The following is a 12,810-nucleotide window of genomic DNA, read 5'->3' as shown; positions in this document are numbered from 1 at the left end:
GACTGTGCACTCTTTGTGCTCATATCAGAACTGTGCAAGAAGCTCTGAGAAAAGTATATACAGGCCATTTGTATATGCAGAAGTATACACAGGCCATTGAGAAGGCATCTAACCACATTTAAGTGCCAGATAGCTCTGAAGGAGGAAAGAGACAAGTTCAGCCCTGAAAAGTGTTAAGGCCAAAGTAAGAGGAAGCAGAAATAAAACAAGCAGTATTATGTGAAAGAAGAAAGGCTCAAATGAGGCGGTCTTTCATAGAGCTTCAGGAAAGTTTGTCTAGTGAGTCTGTAAATATGAGGAAAATATGGCAAGAAATGACGCTGGGGAATTAAGTAAACAGAAGTCATATTTTGAAGAGCCTAGTACACCCATTCCAAGGATGAGGAGCCCCTGAAGGAGCTTACATAGAAAAGTGACTTATCACAGTACGCATTATAAAAGTCATTCTGGCTGCCTGTGGATATGACAGGGGATATGACAATATGCCTATTGTTGGGGAACAGCAGTGGACTGAGGAAAACTCACTGAGAGAACAGTACACCTTAAAAAGCACACCAGTGATTAGAAGGAGTAAAAAGAGAATGTGGTAATGATTTCCTGGTTTCTTGCTCTGGCAATAAATAGCTGGTTGTGCCAGTTGTTAAGGCAGAAGATCATAATAAATGCTAAATCAAGCATCTGCTCTGTACCAGATATTGTCCTTGTTTTTTGTAGTAAGCAATTTAACCTTTATAACAACTGTATGAAGCAAGTGCTATAACTATCCAACTTAACTACTACAGCAACAAAGACGTGGAAGTTTAAATAACTAATATCACACAAATATATAGGTATTGGAACCCAGATTTCAATACAAACATCTGTCTCCAGATATACTAATCTTGGCCAGTATATTAAAAACACATTGGAAACACAGGAATCATGTAAGCCTACTTTCCAAAATTTTGTTTTGGTCCATGATGGTTTCAGAGAATGTTAAACTGGAGCCATAATTTCTATACCATTCTTGAGGAGAGATGCACACCCAAAGGTATTTGTTTTAAGAAACTTTATCGCATTCATTTAGAAATCTCCTTGCTGCATTGAAATCATTGCTCAACCAGCCAATACTATTCTCTTAGAACTTTCAATACAAAATTCATAAAACATGTCCATCCTTAAAGGACTTTATCATTAAAAATATGCATTTATGGAAGGAATTTCCATTTGGAATTTAGCATCACATTATGGGGATTCTCCAGGCAATAATACTGGAGTGTGTTGCCATGCCCTCCTCCCTGGGATCTTCCGAACCCAGGGATCAAACCCACATCTCTTATGTCTCCTGTATTGACAGGCAGGTTCTTTACCACTATCGCCACCTGGGAAGCCCTATTATTAAGGTGACCACAGCCCCAGTTTGCCAAATACAGCAGCAGTTTATCAGCATTTAACTATTTGTTATCAGCATTTAACTATTAATAATAGTCTCTTTAATATCTGTTTAACTCAGATATTTTGGCTTAGAAGATAAATTGGTCACTTGATTTGGGCATGCACAAAGAAGAGAAATTGCAATAATCTTGATACTGTGCATTTATATGAATGTGCACGTGTGAGTGTGAGTGTGTGTGTTACTGATCATGGGATTCCTTCCAATCCATACCTCACCTGCTTCACCATTCCACCCTTCTCAGTCTATACAACTACAAATGACTATCAAACCAAAAATGGAGACTACAAATCCTTTTTTTCAAAGCTTAAAAACTATCAGACCAAGTATGGAACTAAAAGGTTCAAAATGACATAGAGCAAACTTTCCCTCTTCCTGATTTTGGAGACAAGATTTTTAAAATATCCCAATAAAAGGTGAAATAGAGGAAGGAGAAACCACATATATAAGAAACAGAGAGAAAGAATCCAATAGCATCAACCATATCAATGGCAGGAATTCAAGCAGAACCCATACTGTGTTACTTCACATGTAACTTTCTGGTATGAGCAACTACCAACAGCAAAGCATGGTTCATTGGTTGGCTAGTTTGGGACTCTACTCAGCCCTCCCACATGCTCCATCAGACCCATCCCAGTGTGCTATCCAGAGAACCAAGACATTTGAAAAACTTAGACTCCTGGAAGAAAGGTGATTATGTGTAGGAAAAATCTTTCACTTGACTAAAGTGATGTTAAAATGCTATGAAATATTTTACTTTGAGTTTCATTGAGAGTGTTATTTTATTTCATTTCCAGGTATTTTTCAATAAAAGATAAATTTACCTAATGCTTTGACTCCCTGTTTACTCCTACCTCTGAGCAGGGCAAACCCTTCATGACAATAGAAAGGAAAATAAGAAATTTCAGCAACAAATTGCCTGGGTTGCTATAAAACCAAACCAACCTACTCAGGACACTAGGGAGTTCAGTCAGTTCAGTTCAGTCACTCAGTCATGTCCTACTCTTTGCAACCCCATTGGCTGAAGCATGCCAGTCCTCCTTGTCCATCACCAACTCCCAGAGTTTACTCAAACTCATGTCCATTGAGTCATTGATGCCATCCAACCATCTCATCCTAAGTCATCCCCTTATCCTCCTGCCTTCAATCTTTCCCAGCATCAGGATCTTTTCAAATGAGTCAGTTCTTCACAGCAGGTGGCCAAAGTATTGGAGTTTCAGCTTCAATATCAGTCCTTCCAATGAATATTCAGGATTCCTTTAGGATGGACTGGTTGGATCTCCTTGCAGTCCAAGGGACTCTCAAGAGTCTTCTCCAACACCACAGTTCAAAAGCATCAATTCTTTGGCGCTCAGCTTTCTTTATAGTCCAACTTATAGTCCAACTCTTATCCATACATGACTACTGGAAAAACCATAGCTTTGACTAGATGGAACTTTGTTGTTGAAGTAATGTCTCTGCTTTTTAATATGCTGTCTAGGTTGGTCATAACTTTTCTTGGAGTGAGTCTCTGTTTTTCCAGACCATGGTCCTACCAGAAAGAATGACACCTTCATTTCTACTCTGTTTCAGCTGGGCACAATGAATGAATGATCCATTCATTTCACAAATATTTATTGAGTGCCTCCTCTGTACCAAGCACTGACATAAACATTTACAATGCATTAGTGAACAGAACTATGGCAGACTGTATTCTCCAAATATTGTTACACCTACATTTTTCATCCTGCATGTTTTCTTCCTGACTCTTGATAGAGCTCAAGAGTCTAGGGACTCTGATATCAAAAGGTCTGTTGTGTGTCTTTTGGGATTTGGCAATAAATGATTTCTTCTGATTTTCTCTGTCTTTAAATATACACCGAAGGAATCCTGAAAAGTTTGGCTAGTTAGCCAGACTAAGACAGCCATACCAGACAATTCATGGGGAGCGACCACGTAAAGATACCTGAAAAGCCTCACCTATTTCAGCTCTAAGTCCAACTACAATCTTCACCAAGACAAACTTCTTCCTTTTAAGGAGGAACACCACTTTTAACAAGTAGAAATTGGAATTGAAGAGTCCAGAAAACATTAAATATTTGGTTATAAATATAACAAAATGTATGTAATATATTATGTAATATGTATGTAAGAATTGCACATTAAAAACTTGAGAACACATGAAAGAAATTTTAAAAGTCTAAACAATCACAGTACAAATAAATTATGATCATGGATTATAAGACTTAATATTATTAAAATGGCAATTCTCTAGACCCTATAGATTTAGTAATTCCAATTAAAGTATCAGCAGTATTTTTTGGTGGAAATTGACAAGCTGATTCCAAAAATCTGGAGAAGCAAAAGAAGTGGAATAGACAAAATAATTTGGAAGAAGACCAATAAAGAAGGTGAAATTGCACTGGATTTCAAAACTTAGCATAAAGCTACAATTATCAAAACAGTTTTGTATTAGAGAAAAAATGGACACACACATCAACAGAATAGAACATAGACTGTATAAATAGATCTCTACATTTACCAACAATCGACTCCGCATAGATGTGCAGTTTAAAGGAAAGAGGATATTCCTTCCAACAAATAATGCTGGACAACTATCAATACAAGCAAAATTGAGTTTAATCACTATCTTGCACCATCACCAAAAATTAGCTCACAATGTAGATGGACCACAATGTTAATTACAAAACCCCAAACTATAAATATTGGATAAAATATTAGGAGAAAATATTTTTGGCCTTGGGTTACATAAAGTGATTTTAAGTTAAGATGCCAAAAATACAATTCATAAAACTAAAGAGAGACAATGTTGCTATAAATGATTATACATATTAATTTATTAACATTATAGGTATCAATAATTGAATGTTATACAAAGAACATTATATTGTATTTGTAGCATGGGAAAGTAGGTCAGACGTTAGACCTTTAATATTAATTGTTCTTTGTCTCTAGATGAATTGTCCTGTTAAACTGCTAATAAAATTATTTTTCAAAGAGGCTTACCCTTGTTTTTCTACATTAAAAACATTAATATCCTCCAAAAAATCTACAAAATAGAATCCATATTTGTTTAAATATGTCACTCAAGTTGTTTCCCTTCTTCTCCAGTCTTAAGCTCCATTATTCCTCACATCTTGAACTGTACATACCAGCAATACCTGGCATTCTTGGATCATCTCTTGTGCTCTGTCTTTGGATACCCTTCTTTCTACCAAAAATAACAAAATAGAGTCATTTTTTGGTTATGTATCTAATGATAACAGTATGTCTGGGCTAACCACTATAATACACTAGGGGAAGTTATCTTTGAAAAGGGATAATTAACTGTTAAATGAGAAATTCCACTCTTGGTACTTAACCAAGAGACATGAAATGAATATAAAAGTTAACAAAAACACTCTAAAAATGTTTTTAGAATCTTTAATCATAATACCCCCAAACTTGAAAAAGCCAGATATTCATCAACAGAAGAATGGATGAAAAAGTCGGGCTATATCCATAAAACAAGAGTAACATTCAGTAATAAAAGGAACTCCCAACATACCCTAACACAGAATAATCTCAAAAATAGGCCAAAGGAACGAAGCCTTTTATAAAGGGTTATATGTTTTATTTTCCACTTATATGAAGTTCTAAAATAGGTAAATTAACCTATTTTACCTGAAGAAAAATATTTGGGAAGAAGTAGCTATTTCTGTGGGTCCAGAGGATTAACAGGTGATTTTCTAGACTGACAATACTGTTCTATACAGAAGCCATACAGAATGTACTGGATAGAGGTTTCAGTTACACAGGTGTGTGCACTTCTCAAAACCCATCAAATGTTATATTTAGATTTTGCATTTCATTTAATGTAAATTTTACCTAAAAGGATCAGTAAGTGAATATCTAAGTGTAGTTAATATGTATGCTGAAATGTTGAGGAGCTAAGCATATAGGTGTTTGCAATTTACAATGATACACATTAACAGAAGTTCGATATCCAAAACATAAAACCTCCTGCAAATCAACAAATACTTCCACAAACCTGTAAGAAAAAAAGAAGCAGTTCTATAGAGAAATGGGCAAAGTTAAAAACATGTGCTTTCTAACAGAGGGAGAACACTCTGGCATACCTCACAGCAAAGTCCTCAAACCTATCTCCTATAGTGATGGAAATAAAAACAAAAATAAACAAATGAAACATAGTTAAAAGCTTCTGCATAGCAAAGGAAACTATAAACAAGGTAAAAACACTCAGAAAGGGGAAAAATAATAGCAAAGGAAACAACTGACAAAGGACTAATCTCCAAAAATATATAAGCAACTCATGCAGTTCAACATTACAAAGGCAAATAACCCAATCAAAAAATGGACAGAAGACCTAAACAGACATTTCTCCAAAGAAAACACACAGACAGCTAACAAACAAATGAAAAGATGCTCAAAACTGCTTATTATTAGAGAAACGCAAATCCAAACTACAATGCAGTATCACCACACACAGGTCAGAATGGCTACCATCAAAGAAATCCACAGACAAATGCTGGAGAAAATGGAAGCCTCTTGCACTGTTTGCAGGAATATAAATTGATACTGGCTCTATGGAGAATAGTATGGAGATTCCTTAAAAAACTAGGAATAAAACTGCCATATAACACAGTAATCTAACTACAGGGCATATACCCTGAGAAAACCATGACTGAAAAAGACACATGTGCCCCAATGTTCATTGCAGTACTATTTCCAGTAGCTAGGACATGGAAGCAACCTAGATACCCATCGACAGATGAATGGATAAAGAGGATGTGGTACATACATACAATGGGATATTGCTCCGCCATAAAAAAGGAACACATTAGAGTCAGTTCTAATGAGGTGGATGAATCTAGAGCCTACTATACAGAGTCAAATAAGTCATAAAGAGAAAGACAAGTATCATATATTAAAGCACATATATGGAGTCTAGAAAGGTGGTGCTGAGGAACCTCTATCAGGGCAGCAATAGGGACGCAGACATAGAGAACATACTTGTGGACACAGTAGGGGAGCAGAGGATGGGGCAAACTGAGAGAGCAGCATGGAAACATACACATCGCCATAGGCAAACAGATAGCCAGTGGGAGCTTGCTGTATGATGAAGGGAGCTCAAACCTAGTGCTCTGTGACAACCTAGATGGGTGGTATGCGGTGGGAGAGAGGTTCAAGAGGGATAGGACATACGTATACCTATAGCTGATTCATGTTGATGAATGGCAGAAACTAACACAATACTGTAAAGCAATTATCCTTCAATTAAACATACATGCATTTTTTAAAAATGCACTTCTTGCATAGGGAACTTGAATTGCAATAAACATATATAAAAGATGGAAAGCCTCATCATTAAATAAGATAATGCAATTAAAGCAACAATGGGATACAATTTCAAATATATTAGAGTAGTAAGTCGGAGTAGGCAATGGCAACCCACTCCAGTGTTCTTGCCTGGAGAATCCCAGGGACGGCGGAGCCTGGTGGGCCGCAGTCTGTGGAGTCGCACAGAGTCGGACATGACTGAAGTGACTTAGCAGCAGTAGCAGCAGCAGAGTAATAAGTAATAAGAACTGTAATCAAATTTAGTAAGTAATAAGAACTATGCTCAAACTTGGAAAAATTCTTGCTGAATGGCTTTTAAATTATACCACTATGGACAGTAATAACAAATTAGAAATAAAAAATTAGAATATATGCATGCCCTAGATTTTCAGATATATAATATAGAGAAACTCCTGGGTTATGTTCATCAGAGGGTATATATAAGGGTGTATATTAAAACACACATTAGTAGGAAAAATGGACAAATAAACTGTAGGGCATTTTTATAGAGTTCTAGATAGCAGGTAAATTGAACTAGATCTACATCAAATTAATGTATTTGAAAATAAAATATTAGGGCAGCAAAGCGAGTTGTGAAAGCAAAGATACAGTATGCTTCTGATTATGTAAATACTGAAAATACAGAATACTGTGTGTATATACATATACATATATATTTATGGATATTTGTGTGTATCACAGAAGCAAGGCAATTTACAGAAACATACCAAACACAGGAAAATTACATGTTTCTTTAAGGAAGTAAAAGTTATGAGAATTTATATCTTGAAAATTACTGTTCAAAACAAAAGCTCAAAAGCATTCTTCCTACTTGAAAGAAGCTACCCTATATCCTAAGTCACCATGAAATCACTCTATTGCCAAATAAAACCAGTGAACAGGATGAGTATTTAAGAAGGCTCAGTGATTCTCATGAAGGCTTTTATAACCTTTTGGCTCCACATAAATTTTTCTGGAAAATCTGCCCAAGTGGTAAAAGTAATGATAACAATCCTAGTTTGTTTTAAAAGGTGACTTTTAGGTGACTAAAAAGTCAATTACACAGGTATATCCCCATTAGGTACACAGTATAGGCACCTGAAATCTATTCCATACACATAACAAAAGTTAAAAAAATAATAAAAAATGAAAATTATATACAATTTCAAGGTTGTGTTTAAAATAAGGATAAAGTCATGAGTCGAATGGGAATTTATCATTATATTTTAATTCTCTTTCAAAAGGATAAAAGGGGAAAAAAAAAACAAGATTCTAAGAAGAATCAAGGTAAGGACGAATGATGCCATAGTCTTTCACTCTCTGAATCTCTATACAAAATGGTCAGAGTAACAAACTATAAAACTTTAAACTCCCCAAAAATATTTACTGTAAAATCAGGTGACAAGCATGAGAATTAAATAGCACACAGACAAACCACCACATCCATAATACCAGCTTAATAGCAGCATTGATAGGAGAGAACAGAAAGGGAAACCACTAGGAGTCTGGCTGAAAACACTCATCAGATTTTCAGTGGAATGAACAGCAGCCATCTTGAAAGCTGTATCTGAACTGCCAAGGATTTAACCCACTCCATTAGTGGGTAAATGCGAAAGAATTACTGTAAAATGGAAAGACCTGAAGTGGACTACCTAACAAGAAGTCTCAGAACTGACCAGACATGGTTCCCTTCCAGGCTGACAGGACCTAATACTAAGAAGAAAATGCTGGAAGTAAAATCAAAACTGCAAGATAGCCACACTAACCAGGATGGCTCTTAGTTTTATGCTGATATGAAGTGGAAGCTCCAGAGACCCCCAAAATGACCAAGGACAAGTAAGCCAAGATCATTTACAGATATTTGTGTCCAAAAAGAAAATCTCTAATGCTGTAAGAAGCATTTTTAATCTAATTGCAATGCTGGTCCTGCTGAACACATTCATGATTCATCCATATGAAAAGTCAGTCTAGAAGAAGAAAGGAGTTCCATGATGTCCCTCACCTTGTTTCTTCTTTAAAAAAAATTTCAAAAGTTGCTGATAATATAAGCCACTTATCTATGTGATAGAGTTCTAGGGGTTCTTCATTAACTACTACAGCAAAGAATTTCCATCATTAGTCAGCCTTCAGATCTAGACTGGTCTACACTGAAAGAGATTAGACACATTCAAAGACACTGGGACTGTATAATGGAAAAACATACCCATTCTAAATTGAAATAAGTAATTCTCTAAATCCTCTCTGAAATCAGTCATTTGCTTCTATCTATCTGTATCATATTTGCACATGTATTTCTAATACTTAGGACTCAAATGATGCTCAAAAATAATCTCTCTGAACTTTTAAATAATATTGGTTTATAAATTCTCTTTAAAATGTTTAAGTTAAGTATGTAATAACACAGAAAGTAGAAATTAACACCCAAGTGTTATTGGGTGATTATTTAAGGCCCTTAAAATACCACAAATATACGTAAACAATACTATTTGCTATAACCATTCTTACATTCTCCTGGAAGAACAGCATCCAGTCCTAGTACTAAGAATGAAAAGTAAAAATTTGAGTTAGGTAAGATATGCTTTGATTTCCAAGATATGTTTTCTCAAAGCAACAATGAAGGATTGTTTTCTTTGGTTTTATTTTTTAGAAAGAAAGGGAAGGAAAACGTGCTATACCTTTCAACATCAAATACAAATGAAGTGAACTGAAATGAAAGTCCCTCAGTCGTGTCTGACCCTTTGCAACCCCATGGGCTGTATTCTCCAGGCCAGAATACTGGAGTGGGTGGCCGTTCCCTTCTCCAGGGGGTCTTCCCATATCAGGGATTGAATCCAGGTCTCCTGCATTGCAGGCAGATTCTTTACCCGCTGAGGCACAAATACAAATGAAATACTGATATTTTGGTAAATTCCAGTAAAGCTCAACTCATCCAAATTCTAAGATGCAATGATGATAATCTGTTATCTGAAACAAGAAATTAGTTGATTAGACTCATGAAAGTTCTAGAAATTCAAGGGAAAGTGTTGGCTTTCAGTTATATAGAATAAATAGGAATGAGATTTTTTTTTTTATTCTTCTATGACTTCAGATTTCCCCATAAACATTTTCCAATTTCCAGCTTTTAGTACCCATGTTTTATGCTCATTTTATGAATTTACTTCTCTTGACAGGCATGTATATTTGATCACAGCAGTCATTACACATCTTTAACTACGCAGCCATATTGCCTTTTTGGTCTGAGTTGGTTTCAGATAAATATCTGAATGTTTGTTTCAGAAAGTGGGCTTCAGAAACTAATAACAGGAACCAGGAATGCTTGATAGTTCAATTAGGGACACAAAACTACAAAGGCCAAGTGAGCAAACAGCTCATTTGCTGCTGAAAGTGTATTCTTTCCAGAACAATAGACTGTGAGTCCCTAAAAGGCAGGAATGATAAACTGTATCATTTTACATCTTCAGGGTTTAGTGCAGTGCCTGGCACACAGTAGGTACCAAACAAAATACGCTGAATAAAAAATAATGGAAAAGTATAAAACACACATATGCATTCCACAAGCAGGAAAAGATTTCAGATCTCGAAATCTTGAATGATCTTACCACTTAAATAAGTTAGTCTCAAGAATCACTGAAATAATTTAGTATTGAAGAAAGATGCTAGAGAAGGGAAATAGATATTTCCCTCTCCTCCGCTCATTTCTTTCTTCACTTTCTTTCTCCTCCACTCCTTTTTTTCTTTCTCCTGCAACTTGGTGATGCACAATTTTCTTGTATTACTTTATTTTTGTTATAGCAAAGAAAATAGTCAGAAAATATATTAGTTAAAATCAAAAAATTTTAAAAGTAAAAGAATAATTTTACAGTTGAGTCCCTATATATGCCAAGCATCTTATATACATTATATAATATAATCTTCATAAGCACAACCTAAAATAGTGATTATTATGATTTTTTTAGGTGAGGAAACTACAAGGCAATGATTGATCACAAGTGAAACAATGGAATAATAATGGAATAGTACATAATACAAAGCCTTTTGACTTCAAATCTCACGTTCTTTCCATACTAACCTATCTTTTACAAAGTAACTAATTTAAGGCTATACTATTTATATTGTAAAGTATTCTTTTAAATAAATTTATAAAAGCTTTCCTTAAACTCCCTAAATATATAAACAATGTTAAATTCATATAAAATCCATTTAATAAATGAGTTTTACAAAACACAGGTTGTTTAAAGTCCACTACAGTTAGATATCTAGTATTAATGACAGTTCAATAATACATATTTAGAAGAAAGTGAATTGCAAGTAAGGAATCTAGCATCTATTTTAATATTTGCCATTGATTTGTTTGTGACACGTAATCACATTCTCCTAGTGAATCCAGCTGTTTTCAAATTTTAGAATATATAAAAAAAAATGCTGACCACCAAACTGGGATATTTGAAAACTAGCTATCTCCTCAGCTAACTTGTTAATTTCTTAAAAATAAAAATAGTGTAAATATGTAAAACAATCCCAGTTGATCTAAAAGTAAAGGATGTTAAAGACAGAAAAAAAGCAGCTTCAAGAATTTCCTCTGATAGGCACAGAAAAACAATTCTCACACATATATATATATACCCACATATATATATCAGAAATGACCAGTTTAGTTGCTTTTTAATTGAATGTTGTGCTATCATAGTACTTCACTAGAAAACTGCTAGACTAGTAAGTTACCAGAATAGAAACCAAAGTAATTCAGATTTTTTTCTAAAAGCTTAACTTCAAATATTTTGTAAACTCTAGAAGAGTAAAATGGGTCACCTATAGAGACTTTTATTTTTATTATGGCATTTAGCAATGAAAAATGTCATATAAATTCAACCTAGAATAATATCACATTTGTTACCCCCAAATCTATTCCACTCATTCATCATTCAATATTTTTACAAAGTTACTAAGAGCTACCACTGGTAGAAGTGGTGGGGCTATAGAGAATAAAAAAGGTATAGTTCTTGCTCTCATGGAGTTTACATTGCAATGGGAGATAAGTAGCTAAAGAAAGCCATATCAAAACAAATTCAGAGATTACAATTTAAGGGGAAAATTTAAAAATAGCTATGTATAGGGAGTATTTATATAATTGATGGTTGCAGGCATGCTCAGTCACTTCAGTCGTGTCTGACTCTTTGCAACCCTGTGGACAGTAGCCCCCTGGCTCCTGTCCATGGGATTCTCCAGGCATGAATAGTAGAGTGGGTCACCATGCCCTCCTTCCAGGGGTCATCCGGATCCAGGGATCCAACCCCAGTCTCTGGCATCTCCTGCATTGGCAGGTGGGTTCCTTACCACTAGTGCCACCTGAGAAGTCCATATATTATCAATATTATGTATAAAATAACTAATGAGTACCTACTGTATACCACAGGTAACTCTACTCAATGTACTATGGTGACAAATGGGAAGGAATTCCAAAACAGAGGGGATATATGTACACACACAGCTGATTCACTTTGACCTTTGTGGATGGTATTCTCTGCATCCATATCCCCTTTCTTCACCAACAGAACTTTTAAATAACATCAGAGCATACACCTAATCCAACTCCCTGCTCCAGTGGACAATTTTCCATAGTTTAAGATAATCTTATCTCCATTTTCTTAGCCACAATGATTGGTACAAGAATGGGGATATTAAGTCATTCAGAATCCAATGGATTTGAAGAGACATTTCCTGTGGATTAAAATTTTTTCCTTTTTTATCAAAAATATCCAAATGGCTGTATTCTTTTCTGCTGGTTCTAAGTGTACAATTTAGCTCCTGGTACTTCTATAAACAAACTATGGAGTCACAAGTAGATAATCAACTTGAAAATAGTGTTAATTTTCCTTACTGGGGAAGCAAGAAGCAAGGCAAATAAAAAAAGTCGTCTCCAGCACCACAATTCGAAAACATCAATTCTTTGGCACTCAGACTTCTTTATGGTCCAACTCTCACATCCATACATGACTACAGGGAAAACCATAGCTTTGACTATATGGACCTTTGTCAGC

This window comes from Ovis aries, chromosome 5, assembly GCF_016772045.2.
Source record: "Ovis aries strain OAR_USU_Benz2616 breed Rambouillet chromosome 5, ARS-UI_Ramb_v3.0, whole genome shotgun sequence".
Lineage (NCBI taxonomy): Eukaryota > Metazoa > Chordata > Mammalia > Artiodactyla > Bovidae > Ovis > Ovis aries.
The sequence above is the reverse complement of the archived record's forward strand: the minus strand, read 5'-3'. Positions refer to the sequence as shown.